Raw genomic sequence first — 15,969 nt, forward strand, 5'->3', positions numbered from 1 at the left:
AAAGGTCAGCATTTCTCAGAGGTTTCTGTTCTGTTCTCAATATTTTGTAAAAAAAGCTTATATGCATATGCTTTTTATGATGAACACAAATGACTAAAAGTCTTTGAAAATTTACCTTCACTCTTATGTATCCTTTGAAGAGGTGTTTATATTTATTACACTATAAGGAACTAAAAAGCCATAGTATGCTAATGAGTTTTTAAAATAATTGTCAAAATACAATATTTAATTGGTTAAAGTATGATATTTGTTGCTGTAGAGAATTAAAATAGTAGGTGTAAAAATCTAAAAATACCCATCACTCTTATGGTAGATATAAAGTATTTCTTGATAGGACAACAATTATATTTTTTTGTAAAAATATAATTCTATATAAAGAAGTATTGTCTTTCTTTCCCCCTCCTTTAGTTCTTCCCTTCTTCTCTCCCCTCCTTCTTCACTTCCTCCTTCCTTTTGGTGTATGTGGATGATTTGGTGTGTGTGTGTGTGTGTGTGTGTGTGTGTGTGTGTGTGTGTGTGGTGTGGTGTATGTGTATGGTGTGGTTTCCGTATGTATGGTGTACTGTGTATATGTGTGTAAGGTGCGTGCCTGTGAGCATGCCAGAGTAGAACTTCCAGGGTCTTCTTAATGACTCTTTTCCCTATTGCTCTGAGTCAGTCTCTCCCATGATGCTTGATAGTATGTTTTCACTGTCTGGCAACTTAATTTTTGGAATCTGCCGATCTCTGCTCCTACTCTCTGCCTTTTATCAACTATTCAACAATAACTAGAGACTTCTTACTGTTAGCATCTTTATAGTAAAATATCAGGGCTGAAATGAGAGTTGCACGTGTTATTCTATTGAAGAAATTGTGTATGCATGTATGTTTGTATGTATGTATATGCATGTGCATATATGTATAAGTATGTGACAAGATGTAGTTAACATGCAAAGAATTTCCTCAGTGAGTTTCCAGAGTAACTTAAAACTTCCTTTCTATCCACTGGCAACATCCGAAGCCCAAACTCTAAATGAAACATATGCAATTAAAATGCAGTACACATAATTAAGTCTAAATTATTAGCCCTGTAGTTATCACTTAAGAAAGTAAATTATAATTTATATTAAACCCATACACATTTATTTCATATAACGTGTGAAACTGTCCTTTTGTAGAAACTTATTATTCATGAATATTTTATGTTCTTAAGCAAAACACTTTAATGTGGTATTATAGTTCATTGAGCAAAATAATGAGAAATGACATTTATTTCAGCAGATGCCGCACTTTGTAGTTTAATGTCTCCCAAAGGGTCAGGTGTAAAGGCTTAGCTTCTCCCACCCCGCCCTGCCCTTCATAGTGTGATAGGGAGATGAAGGGGGGTTTACAACAGACCCCAGTGCAAGGGAGTTATGACCTTGAAAACTGTATAGAGAACAAGCCTTTCTGTTTTCTCCCTTTGCTTTCATCTGTCATGAGACCGGCCTCCCGTGTTACACGTTTTCTCTATCATATACTGTGCTACCACAGACCTACAGCTACGGGGACAAGCAGCTCTGATGGAAACTGGAAACCACTAGTCAAGGTCAGCCTTCTTTCTCTTTCAAGTGGATCTAGCTATCGCGTTTGTTACCGCATTGGAAATTTGACTGGTGCAGAATTTCTTTTCAGTTGCCAGTTCATTCCATTTAAGATTTTTGGATTGGAATGGGAACAATTTATTTGGTAGATGTAGCCTATGTTATTCAGGGCTTTCTAGGGGATCAGAACTAATGACTAACGAGATGTGTGTGTGTGTGTGTGTGTGTGTGTGTGTGTGTGCGCGCGCGTGCGCGAGTGCGTACACATATATGAATCTATTCAGCTTACATTAAATAGCAGCAACAGCTCAGTCACACGTGAGAGGCTAGGAACCCAGTAGCTGATTAGTTCTCGAGGCTGAGTGACTCATCAGTTGGAATCTCTCACAGAGTCTACCTCTCACTGTGGAGACTAACAACCCAGCAGTTGCTCAGTCTACAAGGCTGGGTGGGTGCCTTCGCAGTCTCTGTCAGGAACCGAAAATCTGAAATGCTTTGGGAGAGCCACTGGTCCTTGGTCCAAAAGGAAGGGAAGTGCTGGTTCTGATCACAGCGAAGGAATCAGCAACTGTAACAGCAACAGGACACATCAAGTTCTAGGTAAAGAGCTGAGGCTGAGCAATGAAAAGGCGAGTAAATTTCCTCTTCCCGAACATTTTTTTTTCTCTTTCCTTTCCTTTCCTTTCCTTTCCTTTCCTTTCCTTTCCTTTCCTTTCCTTTCCTTTCCTTTCCTTTCCTTTCCTTTCCTTTCCTTTCCTTTCCTTTTCTCTCCTTCCCTTCCTTTCCTTTTCCTTTCCTTTCCTCTTCTTTTCTCTTCTTTTCTTTTTTATTGGATATTTTATGTATTTACATTTCAAATGTTACCCCCTTTCCATGTTTCCCCTCTGGAACCCCCCCTCTCCCATTCCCCATGCCCCTGCTTCTATGAAGATGCTCCCCCTTCCCTCACCCGCTCTCACCTCAGCGCCCTAAAATTCCCCTACATTGGGGAATCGAGCCTTCAGAGGACCAAGGGCCTCTCCTCCTATTGATGCCAGACAATGCCATCCTCTGCTACATATGCGGCAACCTGACTGCTGCCAGAAGGTGCAGACTATAATCGCTGTGAAGCACCTTGGTCAAAGCAGTCAGGATGGTTCTTCAGGTGAGGTTCCCTGCTCAGGTGGTTCTAACTTGTGGTAAGTTGATATTAAAATTGACCATAACATAGCCAGATGTTTTCAAGCCTCCGTAATTCCTGGAAAATAAAAATGAGTATATTTACTGATGACAATAAATAACCATATTCACTGGAAATTTTTTTTCCCTTCAGATTTTTCCCGGGATACATCAGGAAGGGGACAAAGCAGAAAAGGGGACTTGAAGCAACTAAATGTTAAGAACATGATGCTTTCTCTAAAACTCATGGAACTTATTCATGAGAGAGCCAGTGAAAGCATGGAGCTTTCTCTATTCTCAGCGGGATTCTATACGCTGTGTGTTGCGAGGCTGTGTGTTTCGGGGCCGCGTGTTTCAGGTCATGCATTACCTTCCGGAGCCTTGTATCCTTATGGTCCTTTATGTGTAGCGACTACCTTATCCTTATCCTTAAAGCATAGCATCTAATGAGCTGAAAACAATGATCTAACATATAGAACAACATCATTCAGTATGATTCTCACAGTTCATGGAATCACAGTTCAAAACTACTTCTTGGCAATATTTACTGATTTTTCAAAAGTTTTGATTCATTTTGAACTGAAAATTTTGAGAAACAGTGTTTCTTTAAATGTCTTTAACTTGACACGAAACTTCTAAATTTTATTAAGTAAAAATAACTACTCAATGACTCATTTTTTTCTTCTCCTTGGCTTTATATTTCTAACCAATAATTCCTCACAGAAACTTTTATATTAAATGACAATCAGGGTGGAACAATGGCTCGGTGGTTAAGAGGGTTTGCTGCTCTTTCAGAGGACTAGACTTTGATTCCCAGCACCCCTAACTGCAACCCAGCACCTGTATTAAATCTAGCTCCAGGACATCTGATGACCTCTTCCAGACTCCACAGGCACTAAACTCACACGATACACATATACATACATGTGCAGACATGCATCACACACAGACACACATAATTAAGAGAAAACTAATAATCTGTAACACTTGAAAGTCTTATGTAGGTCATCCTATCAACTTTTTTTTCCCAACAAAATTTCGAATCATTTATTACTTTCTCCCAATACTTTTTAGCATTATCGAAGTTCTAAGCATTAATTTTTATTCTTCTGGTTAATATTCATTAGTCTAACATTAACCAAAACAATCTAAAGATGTTCAAAATTTGAAAAGGAAATACTATCTCATATAAACCCTCAGAATGTAAAGATGATGCTTGGCACAACCATGATTACCTTTTGTTCCAAAGAGTTTGCTCAGGATCGCTTCTAATCCTGCGTCTTTGTCACGATAGGTTAAGTGCTTCATGAACTTGCAGAAAAGAGATATGAATGAGAGTCACCACACCAGCACACTATCATGGTTTGTTGGAAGGGTTCATTAAACAACAATCACCAGACAGCTTCTCTGGGATCATCTCAACTTGGCTGCATGGATGAGCTGTGACCCAACTAACAAACAGTTTTGTTTCCCAGATTTGAGAGCTCAGTTATGCAACCTTTTGATTTTTCCATTTTATCCATAGTTTGATGATTTTAACATTTCTATTCCTTTCACTCACTGTGCTGTGAACAGATGGGGTGGGGAGGGAATGAAGATGGACATTCTGTATGGCTTATATCAGAATTACATTTTCTCAGGCAGGTCTCCATTTAATAAAGGGTACATTTGGAACTATCCCCACCTAAACCTGTGTGAAACCGACAAGTTGTTTTCCCACCACTGCAAATATTGCTTCAGTTAGTCTTCTGGAGGTCTGGACATGACAGCCTAGGTCATGACAGAGTTTGTATCAGGTCTATTATGACTGTGTATAGACTGATCCATAGCAGAAGTACCCAAACTTTTTTGTTTGTGGTTATATTAATGGTGGCACGTCACCACTTACTGCATAGCATAAATTAGTTTGACAGGATCATAATGCATTATGCCACAGGATAAGAAATGCAGCTCTTCTTTGTCTGCAGTCAGTAAAGTATACCAAGATAAAAGTGGATGCTTCCTTTGCTGCAAGTGATTCATTTTAGGTCACTCCCCTGTGTTCACATCATCTGCCTTTACATTCGCCGGTCACTTTCTTCGTGTCTACTATACTTTTTGTCAAGTGTAAGAATATGTATTTCAAATATTTTAATTTCTACTGTTAAGTTTTTGGTAAAAGATTCTGCTTGTCTAGTGAACATTTTCACATTTTCTTACATTTCATTCTCCATTTTCTCCATCTTAGAAATGTTTTTACATTAGTTAATTTGAAGACATTTTCTTATAATTCTGATATTTGAAACATACATGCATGTATCTTTATTGATTACTTTCTTTTGGTTCTACATGATATTTCTTAATTATTACTTGCTGGACATTTTACATAGAAGAATCACTGAAATAGAAACATTCACCATTATTTTTTCCTCAAGGAGAATTTTTCGGAAAAGGGGCTTATAAGTTGGGTCCAATTGGATATTGAACCATGTTAGGATTGGAATGTGGCTTTAGTTACTTGGCAAGAGGCTCTGCTTTGACTTGAGGGTTAGTTCTTCTCTGAATTTGTTCTGAAATTGTCTTCTCCCACTACCCCTCCTTCTAGACTTCTGTTTCCTGTCTGTTCCTCTTTCCTTCCCCTCTTTTCTCCTCCCTTTTCTTTCTCCTCCTCCTTTCTCCTTTCTCTGCCTCCTCTATTTACTTTCTTCAAGAAGCTGCATAGCAATGAAACCTAGGATGATTATGTTGCACCCTTGTGATACTATTGTTTCTGATTCCCCAGTTCTGGGATATAGATGTGTACCACTATAGCCAGCTATATAAGGCTTCCCATCAAAACACAGATTAAACCAAAGCAAACTAAACCAAAATCTATGTTTTTCAACCTAATTCTAACAATTCAACCAGAAAATATGTTAAGTTCCCAGGGCACAGGCACAGGGCATAAAGAATTGACTCTACAATGTGATCTTTTCTCAGATTCCCATTCACATGACATGTAGGCAGAATTAAAACTCCTTTTCCCTAGATTAGGATCACACTTTGTCAACCTGCACTCAGAATCAGCAAATATGTCCCAGTGAGAAACTGAGTAATTTATACTTTCTTCCTGGAAGTTAGTTTATTTAAACTTTTGATTTCACATCAACTATTCTTTGAAGTCTTCTTAAAATCATCCAATCTTTTCTGTGTGTGTATGATTATACTCCCCTAAGTCTTTACTGAGCAAGCATATATCCAGGATTACTCCTTTGCATCTAGAGTCAGTTTGGTACTGGGAGACGGCCACATCTGTATTGCTCACGAATTCTAAAACTTGAAATGTCCACGAGGGATGCCAAGACAGCACAGCAGGTTTGTCTGTGTCCAAGATGGCAATTTCTAAGGGCATCAAGATAGTTGTAGAATCTAGTGTAGACATTCAGCTCACAAAGATCCAAGCCTGTTGTTTTGGCTTTAATTGGCAGCCTAGTCTGATCATCAGAATTAATTGTTTCTACCCTTTACCAGGAGCCAGGTTGAGGTTGAAGCTGTTTTCTCCCACAGTCTTCATCGATCTTCACAGAGAGAAAACAGTAGATGCACAAATACCAAGAATTTTCTGAGACTTTAATCTTACCAGCCCTTGGAAAAGAGAAAGCAAGCAAGTATACTGTTCCATGACCCAAGATGGTTCAGAGTGTAAACAAAGCTTGATGTTTTCAGAAAGCTAATGACCACTTCCAGCAGAATGGACTTTTGTGAGTCCATACATAGCAAATCTTGCAAGGCTCTTAAAGATAACAAACTATTTAATGACTTGAACCCAGGAGTCCAATGACAACTGATAAATCAGGTTATGTACCTGAATTTTGCAAAACACCTTATGTAGAACATTCCAGGCTTCTTGCAATTCATACCAGAAATCCAAAGATTTATTTTATATCAAGTAGAACGAAGATTGACCTTCTTACTAAAACAAAGGATTTTCCTTCAAAATAGCAGTATTACCAGACTTCTGACTCATGAAGTTGCTCATCTGTCCTTGCTGGATCTGAGCCAGGTGATAATAAGCCAGGTGACTTATTTATATACTAAAGTAAAACAGGTATATGATGAGAAAAGATCTTGTCTTATCTTTCCAGAGTGGCTACCTGGAAATTATGTAGCCTAAGTTAGCCTCAAATTCACACTACTTAAATGTCACCATACCAAGTGCTCAGATTACAGATGTGTGCCACCAGGCCAGCTAAGATACTTTTTTCAAACACATTTTACTTATTGAATCCTGTAGACAAATGATCACTAATGGTTTGATACAACTGGTGTCCTGGATTAAGTATCAATTAATAATGAAATATAGGAGTTGAAATTTGGTGACAGTGTGGCTTGCCCAGGTAGTAGAGATGCTCCACTCAGCTGGAGTAGTGAGGTTTTCTTTTCACCCTTGTTTCAAGGGTGCCACAGCACCATGGATTCAGCTAGGAAGGTCACAATCAAGTGGCCCAGGCGAATTCCTCTATGAGCCAGAGGCTTACCACCTTGCCTAAGGATCCTGACCATACTGCTAATATGATCTAAGCCAACTCAGACAGGCAGCACCTCCTCAAGGATGTGGATACACTATACACAATGAGATCCTAAAGATATCCCAGCATTCAGACCCACTAATAGAGGACTTACATGCCAAGATCCTGAACAGTCTTCTTCCGATTAAGCTTACTGTTCGCTTGAACATGAAGTTCCAGATATGGAGTGTTGTTCCTCTTGGGAATTCAGGAAAGGAGGCACACATTGATCCCATGTCAGTTAAATAACACCTTGCTGTTCATGCTACCCAACAAACAAGAAGGGAATGCAACACTCTCCTCAAGGAAGAATTTTGAACCATAGGAAGAAATGGTAGCATTTCAGACCTCTAAAAATCAAGTAGCTGGACTTGGTCAGAGGAAAACTTCCCATGAAGGAGCCCCACTGTAGACTCCCAGTTTAAACTACAAAGAGCTGTGAATCAAGAGCCAGAGCTTCCAGTCTAATATTCCTTCAGGGCTTTATCTACTCATCAGAAATAAAACTAAATCAATGCCCTGCCCCAACCTCCCCTCCCACTGAAGTTCCCTTCTTCAGGCTGGCCTGATTGGTATGTTCCCATAGCTTACCAATGAGAGAGCATTGGCCCTGAGCCCCCTTACAGAATGTGGGCCAAGAGGCTCTTTTAATTCAGAAGGTTTAGGGAACTGGTCTTTGGTGGCTGTGGTCACAGCCTCCTGAGCTCCAGGGAATGTCATCTCCAACTTCTAGTCAGTTTTCCTCTCAACATTTTTCTTTTCAGCTACATCTAGTTCAGTCAATACGTAAAGCTTCTGGGTTACTCTGGTGACAGTAGCCATAACATTCCTAAGCAAGAGTGGCCTCCAGGACTCTGGCAAATAAACACCCATGAAGTAGACAGGGACTCCAGAGAGGGCAATCCCAATGCCAATGAGGGGATTGATGGTATCATTGGAGAGGGGTACAGCCACGAGAAACAAGGAGCATACGCAGAACACGATGGGGAAAAAAGAGGCTCAGCTTGAGAGGTCAAGGCCAATCAGGCTCTTTCCTGTGAAAATAGAACTGTCCGACAATAGACAAGCCCACAAAGAGCCAGTAGCTAAAGCTGAAGTAGTTGATGAGCAGTAAAACATCCTTCATGAGGAAGTAGATAAGTGTCACGGTGCAATTGAACAGTAATGTACTCAATGTGGATCATGGACAGAAGGTTCAGAAGGTGGCCCTCACTAGAGCCCACGAAAAACTACCTTGATGAAGCAAAGATGCATTTAGGCTCCCAAATCAGGACAGAACAACAGTAATGGGGATGGTCCAACTGCACATGCCAAATGTTTGCTCATCCAGTGTCACAACCATAGCATCATTCTTCTGTACATTCTGAACATTCCACACTGTTAGGCCACATTTGTCATGATGTAGATGAGTGTCACAATGGGCATAGAAATCCCAATGGCCAAGGGCAAATTCCTTTCTGAGTTTTTGATTTCTTCTGTTACAAAATTAAAGGTGCCCCAACCTGAGTAAGAGAAAAAGGCAGAGTACAGGACAAGAGAGAGGTCTCCCATATTCCACGAGGAACCTGTAAAGGTGTCCTGAAAGTGCTCATTGTGTCCCCGGCACAGTTTAACAAGGCCCATGATAATGATGGCAATGAGTGCCAGGACCTTGGCATACATGAATGTGTCTTGTACTCATGCGCCCATTTGACATAGGCACAGTTCACAAATATCACCAGATATATGCAGGTAGCAGAGAGGAGATGGCATGCCACATATGGAGGATCACAGGTGGGGAAGGAGGGTTTGATGATATACTTGATAAAGGTGACGGTGATGATGGCCTGACTGGTGGATTCAACAATTAGAAGTGAGACCCACAGATGGATAAAGGCAATGAAGCTCCCAGAGGTCTCTAGAATATAAGTATAACTAGCCCCTGACTTGGTGATAGTGGTTCCCAGTTCTGCATAACAAAGTGTACCTACAACAGAGAATAGCCCACCAGTGGCCCACACTACAACTGACAACACACAGGAAGCAGTATATTTTAGAACACCCTTCGGTGAGAGAAAGGTCACTGAGCCAATCATATTGTCCATCACCAGGCTGGCCCTGTTCAGCAAGGAGATCTCCTTTAGCTGCATAGCTTCTGGAGACCCTTGAGATGGTTAGGTGCCATCTTCTTTTACAATGTGTTGGTTGGCCTTGGGGAGAGGATGGTAGGTGGGTATGGGGCTCCCAAGTTCCTTAGCTCCATGGTAAATCATTCCTGTACACCTGTGTTTAGTATGGCCTCCTCATGGCCCAGAGCTGCTAGGATGCTTGGTCTCACTGTCGCCCCAATAATATGATATTTTAAAGTTCATTTTTTTCAAGTCTAGTTTTTGCAAGATCAGCAACCACACATTCAATATAGTTTAAAACAGTAATGTTAAGTAAATCGGACGAATCTGGGCCTCTGTTAGTAATGAAAAATAATTGATTCTAATAGATTTCAGAATTGTTTATGACTCAAATGGTTTTAAGATTCTTATAACAAGTTCTAGTGTTGTTTTTTCTGATATTTTAATGAACCCTTCTTGTTAAAATATTTGAGGACTGAAAAGTGTCTAGTGTTTTCTGTGTGACTGGACTATCTGGTAGTGCTGGCTTGAGATACCCAGGTCTTTTAGATCTAGCAGCCTTCGATCTTTACAAGGGTCTTCTCTTTGCTTTATGACACACCTCAATTTACACAGCCTGATCCCTCTAGATACCTATCATAGAGTCAGATAAGCAGGAGCAGTCAAGATAGAGTAGAATTTTGTGGTGACTACTGCAGTGGATGTTACAGAGGCTTCAAGGCCCTTTGAGGCCTCTCTTGAACCTATTATAAAAGAACATATGTTCTTGGTAGTCCCCAGATATTTGTTGTTGAATCTATAATGCCTGTCCTCCTCACCATCAATAGAGCACACCCGGCATCCTAGAAGTAAACAGGAGATTACTGTCTTAGACAAACTTTGCTTAGGGCTATGTGTCAGTCTCACTGAGATGTTCTTTAAACATCATTACTCATTGCCTAGTAAGTCTAAGCTTTAGAAAGATCTCATTAGAAGATGCTGTGCAAGGAAAGTCTATGGGATACTCTAGCAGGTCAGGTGGTAAAGGTCTATTTGCCACTGTTCCTGGAACTACATTCTAGCAGACAGGAATGTATTTGGACAATCACTACTTAACTGACTAAAAGATGATGGGAATGGGGTGGGTCAATGCCTGTAAAGAGAATAGAGTAAGCTGTTATTAGTAATTAGTATTATTGCCTAGTTGGGGGATATTAAAAAACTGAGTATGGTTAATACACTGCTAAAGATTAAATATGAGGTGAGAAAAACTAGTTTGGTTATTATTGGTGGGACATTATCTCATTTAGAGGTAGTCAAATTGACATGTCTGAGGAACTCAAAGACATGGTGGTTGGAATCAGAGATCTCTACATATTTAGAGAATGATAAAATGTTGTAAGTTAAGATGTTTATAGAAGAGAGTCTATTATGCTAATATGAATCCATGAAGCTGAACTGGGTGGTTTTGTGTGTCAACTTGACACAAGTTAGAGTTGTTAGAGAGGTAAAGGCATCCCATTGAGGAAATTCTCTATACAATCCATCTGTAAGGCATTTTTAAAATTAGTGACCAATGAGTGATGGCTCATTCCATTTTAGGTGGTGCCATCCCTAGGCTGATGGTACTGTGTTCTATAAAAAAATAGGTTGAGCAACCCAGGCTAAGTATGCCAGTAAGTTGTACCCTCTATGGCTTCCACATCAGCTCCTGCCTCTAGATTATAGCCTCACTTGAGTTCCTGTTCTGACTTCCTCCAGTGATGAACTATAATCTGGAAGTGTAAGCCAAATAAACCCTTTTCTCCCCAACTTGCTTTTTGATAATGATGTTTTTATCATATCAATAACATCCTAACTAAGACAAATTGGACCAGTGTAGTAGGGTATTGTGACAGATCTGACCACATTTTGAGGAGAATCATGGAAGTACTTTGGAACTTTGGGCTAGAAAAGACATTGAGTGTTAAGACCTCAGTATGATTTTAGGAGATTGGAAGATAAGAATGTTGAGAGCAGGACAGAAATGGAGGCCTGGTTTGTCAACTTTCAGAGGGAAGTTTAATGACTATCAAGCTGTTTCCTCCCTTGATGTAAGATTCTGTGGTTCTGATTAGCTGGAACTGAAGAATCAGCTGTGATTAATAAGATACCATAACTACTGAAGTGAAAACTTTATGTTACTGGGATACTCAATGTTGGCTAGCTGGAGCTAAGACATGAGTGTTATTTGGTTCTCTGGAGTCTAACTTCTTGTTTGTATGTATTGGATATTAGCCCTCTATCAGATATGGGTTTGGTAAAGATCTTTTCCCAATTTGTTGGTTACTGTTTTGTCCTATTGACAGTGTCTTTTGCCTTACAGAAGCTTTGCAATTTTATGAGGTCCCATTTGTCAATTCTTAATCTTAGAGCTATTGGTGTTCTGTTCAGGAAAATTTCCCCTGTGCCTATGTGCTCGAGGCTCTTTCCCACTTTCTTTCCTATTAGTTTCAGTGTATCTGGTTTGATGTGGAGGTCCTTGATCCTCTTGAACTTGAGCTTTGTATGAGGAGATAGGAATGGATCAATTTGCATTCTTCTACATGCTAACCACCAGTTGAGCCAGCACCATTGTTGAAAATACTGTCTTTTTTCCACTGCATGGTTTTAGCTCCTTTGTTAAAGATTAAGTGGCCATAGGTTTGTGGGTTCATTTCTAGGTCTTCAACTCTATTCCATCGATCTACCTGCCTGTCACTGTACGAATATCATGCAGTTTTTAATCACAATTGCTCTGCAGCTTAAGGTCCGAGATGATGATTCCACCAAAGGTTCCTTTATTGTTGAGAATAGTTTTGGCTTTCCTGTTTTGTTTGTTTGTTTGTTTGTTTGTTTTTGTTTTTTTGTTGTTATTCCAGATGAATTTGCAAATTGCTCTTTCTAAGTCTGTAAAGAATTGAGTTGGAATTTTGATGGGGAATGCACTGAATCTGTAGATTGCTTTCGGCAAGATGGACAATTTTACTATATTAATCCTGCCAATCCAACAGCATGGAAGATCTTTCCATCTTCTGAGATCTTCTTCAATTTCCTTCTTCAGAGACTTGAAGTTCTTGTCAAACAGATCTTTTACTTGCTTAGTTTGAGTCACACCAAGGTATTTTATATTCTTTGTGACTAATTTCTTTCTCAGCCTGTTTACCCTTTGTGTAGAGGAAGGCCACTGATTTGCTTGAGTTAATTTTATATCCAGCTACTTTGCTGAAGTTGTTTATCAGCTTTAGGAGCTCTCTGGTGGAATTTTTGGGGTCACATAAGTATATTATCATGTCATCAGCAAATAGTGATAATTTGACTTCTTCCTTTCCGATTCCTATCCCTTTGATCTCGTTTTGTTGTCTAATTGCTCTGGCTAGGACTTCAAGTAGAGAACCAACTAATCCTATTAAAAAATGGGGTACAGAGCTAAACAAAGAATTCTCAACTGAGGAATTCCGAATGGCTGAGAAGCACCTAAAGAAATGTTCAACATTCTTAGTCATCCTTAGTCATCAGGGAAATGCAAGTCAAAACAACCTCACACCAGTCAGAACGGCTAGGATAAAAAACTCAGGCAACAGCAGATGCTGAAGAAAGAGAAACACTCCTTCATTGCAGGTGGGATTGCAAGCTGGTATAACCACTCTGGAAATCAGTTTGGCAGTTCCTCCAGAAATTGGACATAGTTCTACTGGAGGACCCAGTTATACCACTTCTGGGCATATACCCAGAAGATGCTCTAACATGTAATAAGGACACATGCCCCACTATGTTCATAGCAACCTTATTTATAATAGCCAGAAACTTGAAATAACCCAGATATCTCTCAACAGAGTAATGGATACAGAAAATGTGGTACACCTACACAATGGAGTACTACTCAGCTATTAAAAACAATGAATTTATGAAATTCTTGGGGAAATGGATGGATCTGGAGAATATCATCCTGAGTGAGGTAATTCAATCACAAAAGAACACACATGGCATACATTTTCTGATAAGTGGATATTAGCCCAGAAGATCAGAATACACAAAGTACAATTTACAAACCACAAGAAACTCAAGAAAAAGGAAGACCAAAGTGTGGATACTTTGTTCCTTCTTAAAAGAGGGAACAAAATACCCATGGAAGGAGTTGCAGAGAATAACTATGGAGCAGAGACTGAAGGAATGACAATCCAGCCTGATATCATTGTCTCCTGAGAGGCTCTGACAATACCCGACTAATACAGAAGTAGAGGCTCACAGCCATCCATTGGACTGAGTACAGGATCCTCAATGAAGGAGCTAGAGAAAGGACCCAAGGAGCTGAAGGGCTTTCAGACTCTTAGGACAAACAACAATATGAGCTAACTAGTACCCTTAGAGCTCCCAGGGACTAAACCACCAACCAAAGAGTATACATGGTAGGACTAATGGCTCCAGCAGCATATGTATAAGCAGAGGATGGCCAAGTCGGTCATCAATGGGAGGAGAGACCCTTGGCCCTGTGAAGGATCTATGCCCCAGTATAGGGGAATGCCAGAGCCAGGAAGCAGGAGAGCATGGGTTGGTGAGCAGGGGGAGGGGGGAGGGAATAGGGGTTTGTTTTTGTTTTTTTATTTTATTTCATTTTTTGGAGGGGAACCTGGGAAAGGAGATATTGTATGACATATAAATATAGAAAACATCTAATAAAAAAAAAAGAAATGAGTGTTGATTAAGAAGAGACCAGCATTAATGAGATGAAATCTCCTGGGAAGCATTTTCTGAGAGCACAGAGAATCTGTGTTCCAGAGGCTGCCAATATTGTGAGAAAAGTACTTTCTTACATGTTTATCTTTAAAAGATCAATAGCTAATTTTAAAAAGATTCTTTTTATCTAATAAATTTGGTTTTTGAAAATTTCATATAAGAGACAATGTATTTTGCTTACTCTGACTCCTATACTCTCTTAGGTCTCTTTCATATCTGGAATCTTTCCTTTCTATCCACCAGTCTCTTTCTCTTTCTCTTGTTCCTTTCCCCATGTTTTGTGACTCACCAAGTTTATCTAGGGGCATCCTTGTAGCCATGGGTTTAAAATTGTCCACTGGATCCTTTTGGACTTACCAGTAAGTACACAACTGAAAAAAAAATGGCTTTCTCCTTTCAGAGTTGAACAGTAACCAATACAATATCAACAGTGAGGAGTAGGAACCCATGAGTTCTCTCCCCATACACATTAGCTTTTGACATAGCCAATCCTGTGCAGGTCTAGTTCAGGTAGTCCTCACCACTGTACTATCTTCATTGCAATGGCCATGCCTTGTGCAGAAGTTGTCAATTTGAAGCCACATTCTCTCTTCCAAATCTTATAGTCTTTCTACTCCTTCTTCTGAAATGTTGCTGAGGTTTAGAGGAGTTTGGTAGTATAAATGCCATGTTTAGGGCTGGGCCTGTAACTATAACCTATTCTCAGCACAGTGAGCATCCACATCTATTCTCATTACTGCTATACATTGCAAAGATAAATATTCTGGAATTAAGTCCAAGAGTAATGCCATGCCCACTATTTACTCCAGTAAAATCCACAATATCGGGGGTAAAAGCCTGATTAAGGATAAGAGGCATTATGACTTCAAAGGGGGTCTGTGCCTCCTGGGTATTCAGACAGTCGCTGGCATCTCCTAACTCAGACGTGTTCCAGATTAGTCTTTCCAATCATCAATATGCCCTCTTATTTAGGCATAAAAGGTACCCCAAGAAATGATTCATTAATGGCTAAACTTAAGATTAGGCATTGTCTCCTGGACAGCACAGCTGTTCCAAAATATCCTAATTTAATTCCAAGCTGTTCTTAGCTTGGAATTTCTCTCAAGGAATCTGCCTTATCAAACAGGTTGTCCTCAGAGTTAGCAACAGAGGTCAAGCACATTTCTTAGGGCAGTCCTACAGAAGACAGAACTGTTTTACATACTAGAGAGTAATTGAAGGGCTTCCCTCACTCTCGGGCATTAGCAAGAAGTGTTAGATCGGTACTTCCTGGTGCTTGCCTTCTGCAAGACTCAGAGAATTTGCAGGAACTGCTAGATTGGAACCTCCTGGTGCTTGCTGCCAAAAGACCCAGTGAATTAACATGGGAATACCAAAATAGCCCCAGCAGGGAGGGCACCACTGCTCTTCTGCCTGCCTCACACCTGGATACCTAATCCTACCGCCCTTGATATGGCGGTCACTTGCCTCCTTGACTTCAGTCTTGCTCTCTGATCCTAATGACCTTGCTGTAACCCTCGCCCGCCTACATGACTCTTGTCATCTCCCCTGCTTGCTGTATGCTATTTAAGCCTGAATTTTACCTTGTACAAATACATTCAGATTCAGCACACTCTTTTGTTGACTCTGTCTGTCATCTGCCGACTTGTTGCCCACCTGACCAGAATTCTCATCCCACTGAAATTGGGATCCCCTTAAGGAGTCTGGTCCATGGCAGAGTAACACTTGTCTATTTTATACAATGCCAATTTTGCTAAACAACCTAAGTTAACTGACTGTCCTGGTTATATATGTATATTTATTTTTGGTCTTTTCAGTGTGTTTATAAAACTTCTTAGCCTGAACATTTTCTTCTGACATTCTTCATAGAATTAGTGGTCA

General features: G+C 40.0%; 1 pseudogene across 1 annotated transcript; it reads right to left on the bottom strand.

Annotated features, from left to right (window-relative positions):
• Window positions 1-7,436: 7,436 nt before the first annotated feature.
• LOC116089409 lies at window positions 7,437-9,498 on the bottom strand (annotated as a pseudogene). The gene has a single exon (XR_004118313.1). The product of XR_004118313.1 is annotated as a Y+L amino acid transporter 2 pseudogene (transcript).
• Between the last annotated feature and the right edge of the window lie 6,471 nt (window positions 9,499-15,969).

This window comes from Mastomys coucha, unplaced genomic scaffold (assembly GCF_008632895.1).
Source record: "Mastomys coucha isolate ucsf_1 unplaced genomic scaffold, UCSF_Mcou_1 pScaffold14, whole genome shotgun sequence".
Lineage (NCBI taxonomy): Eukaryota > Metazoa > Chordata > Mammalia > Rodentia > Muridae > Mastomys > Mastomys coucha.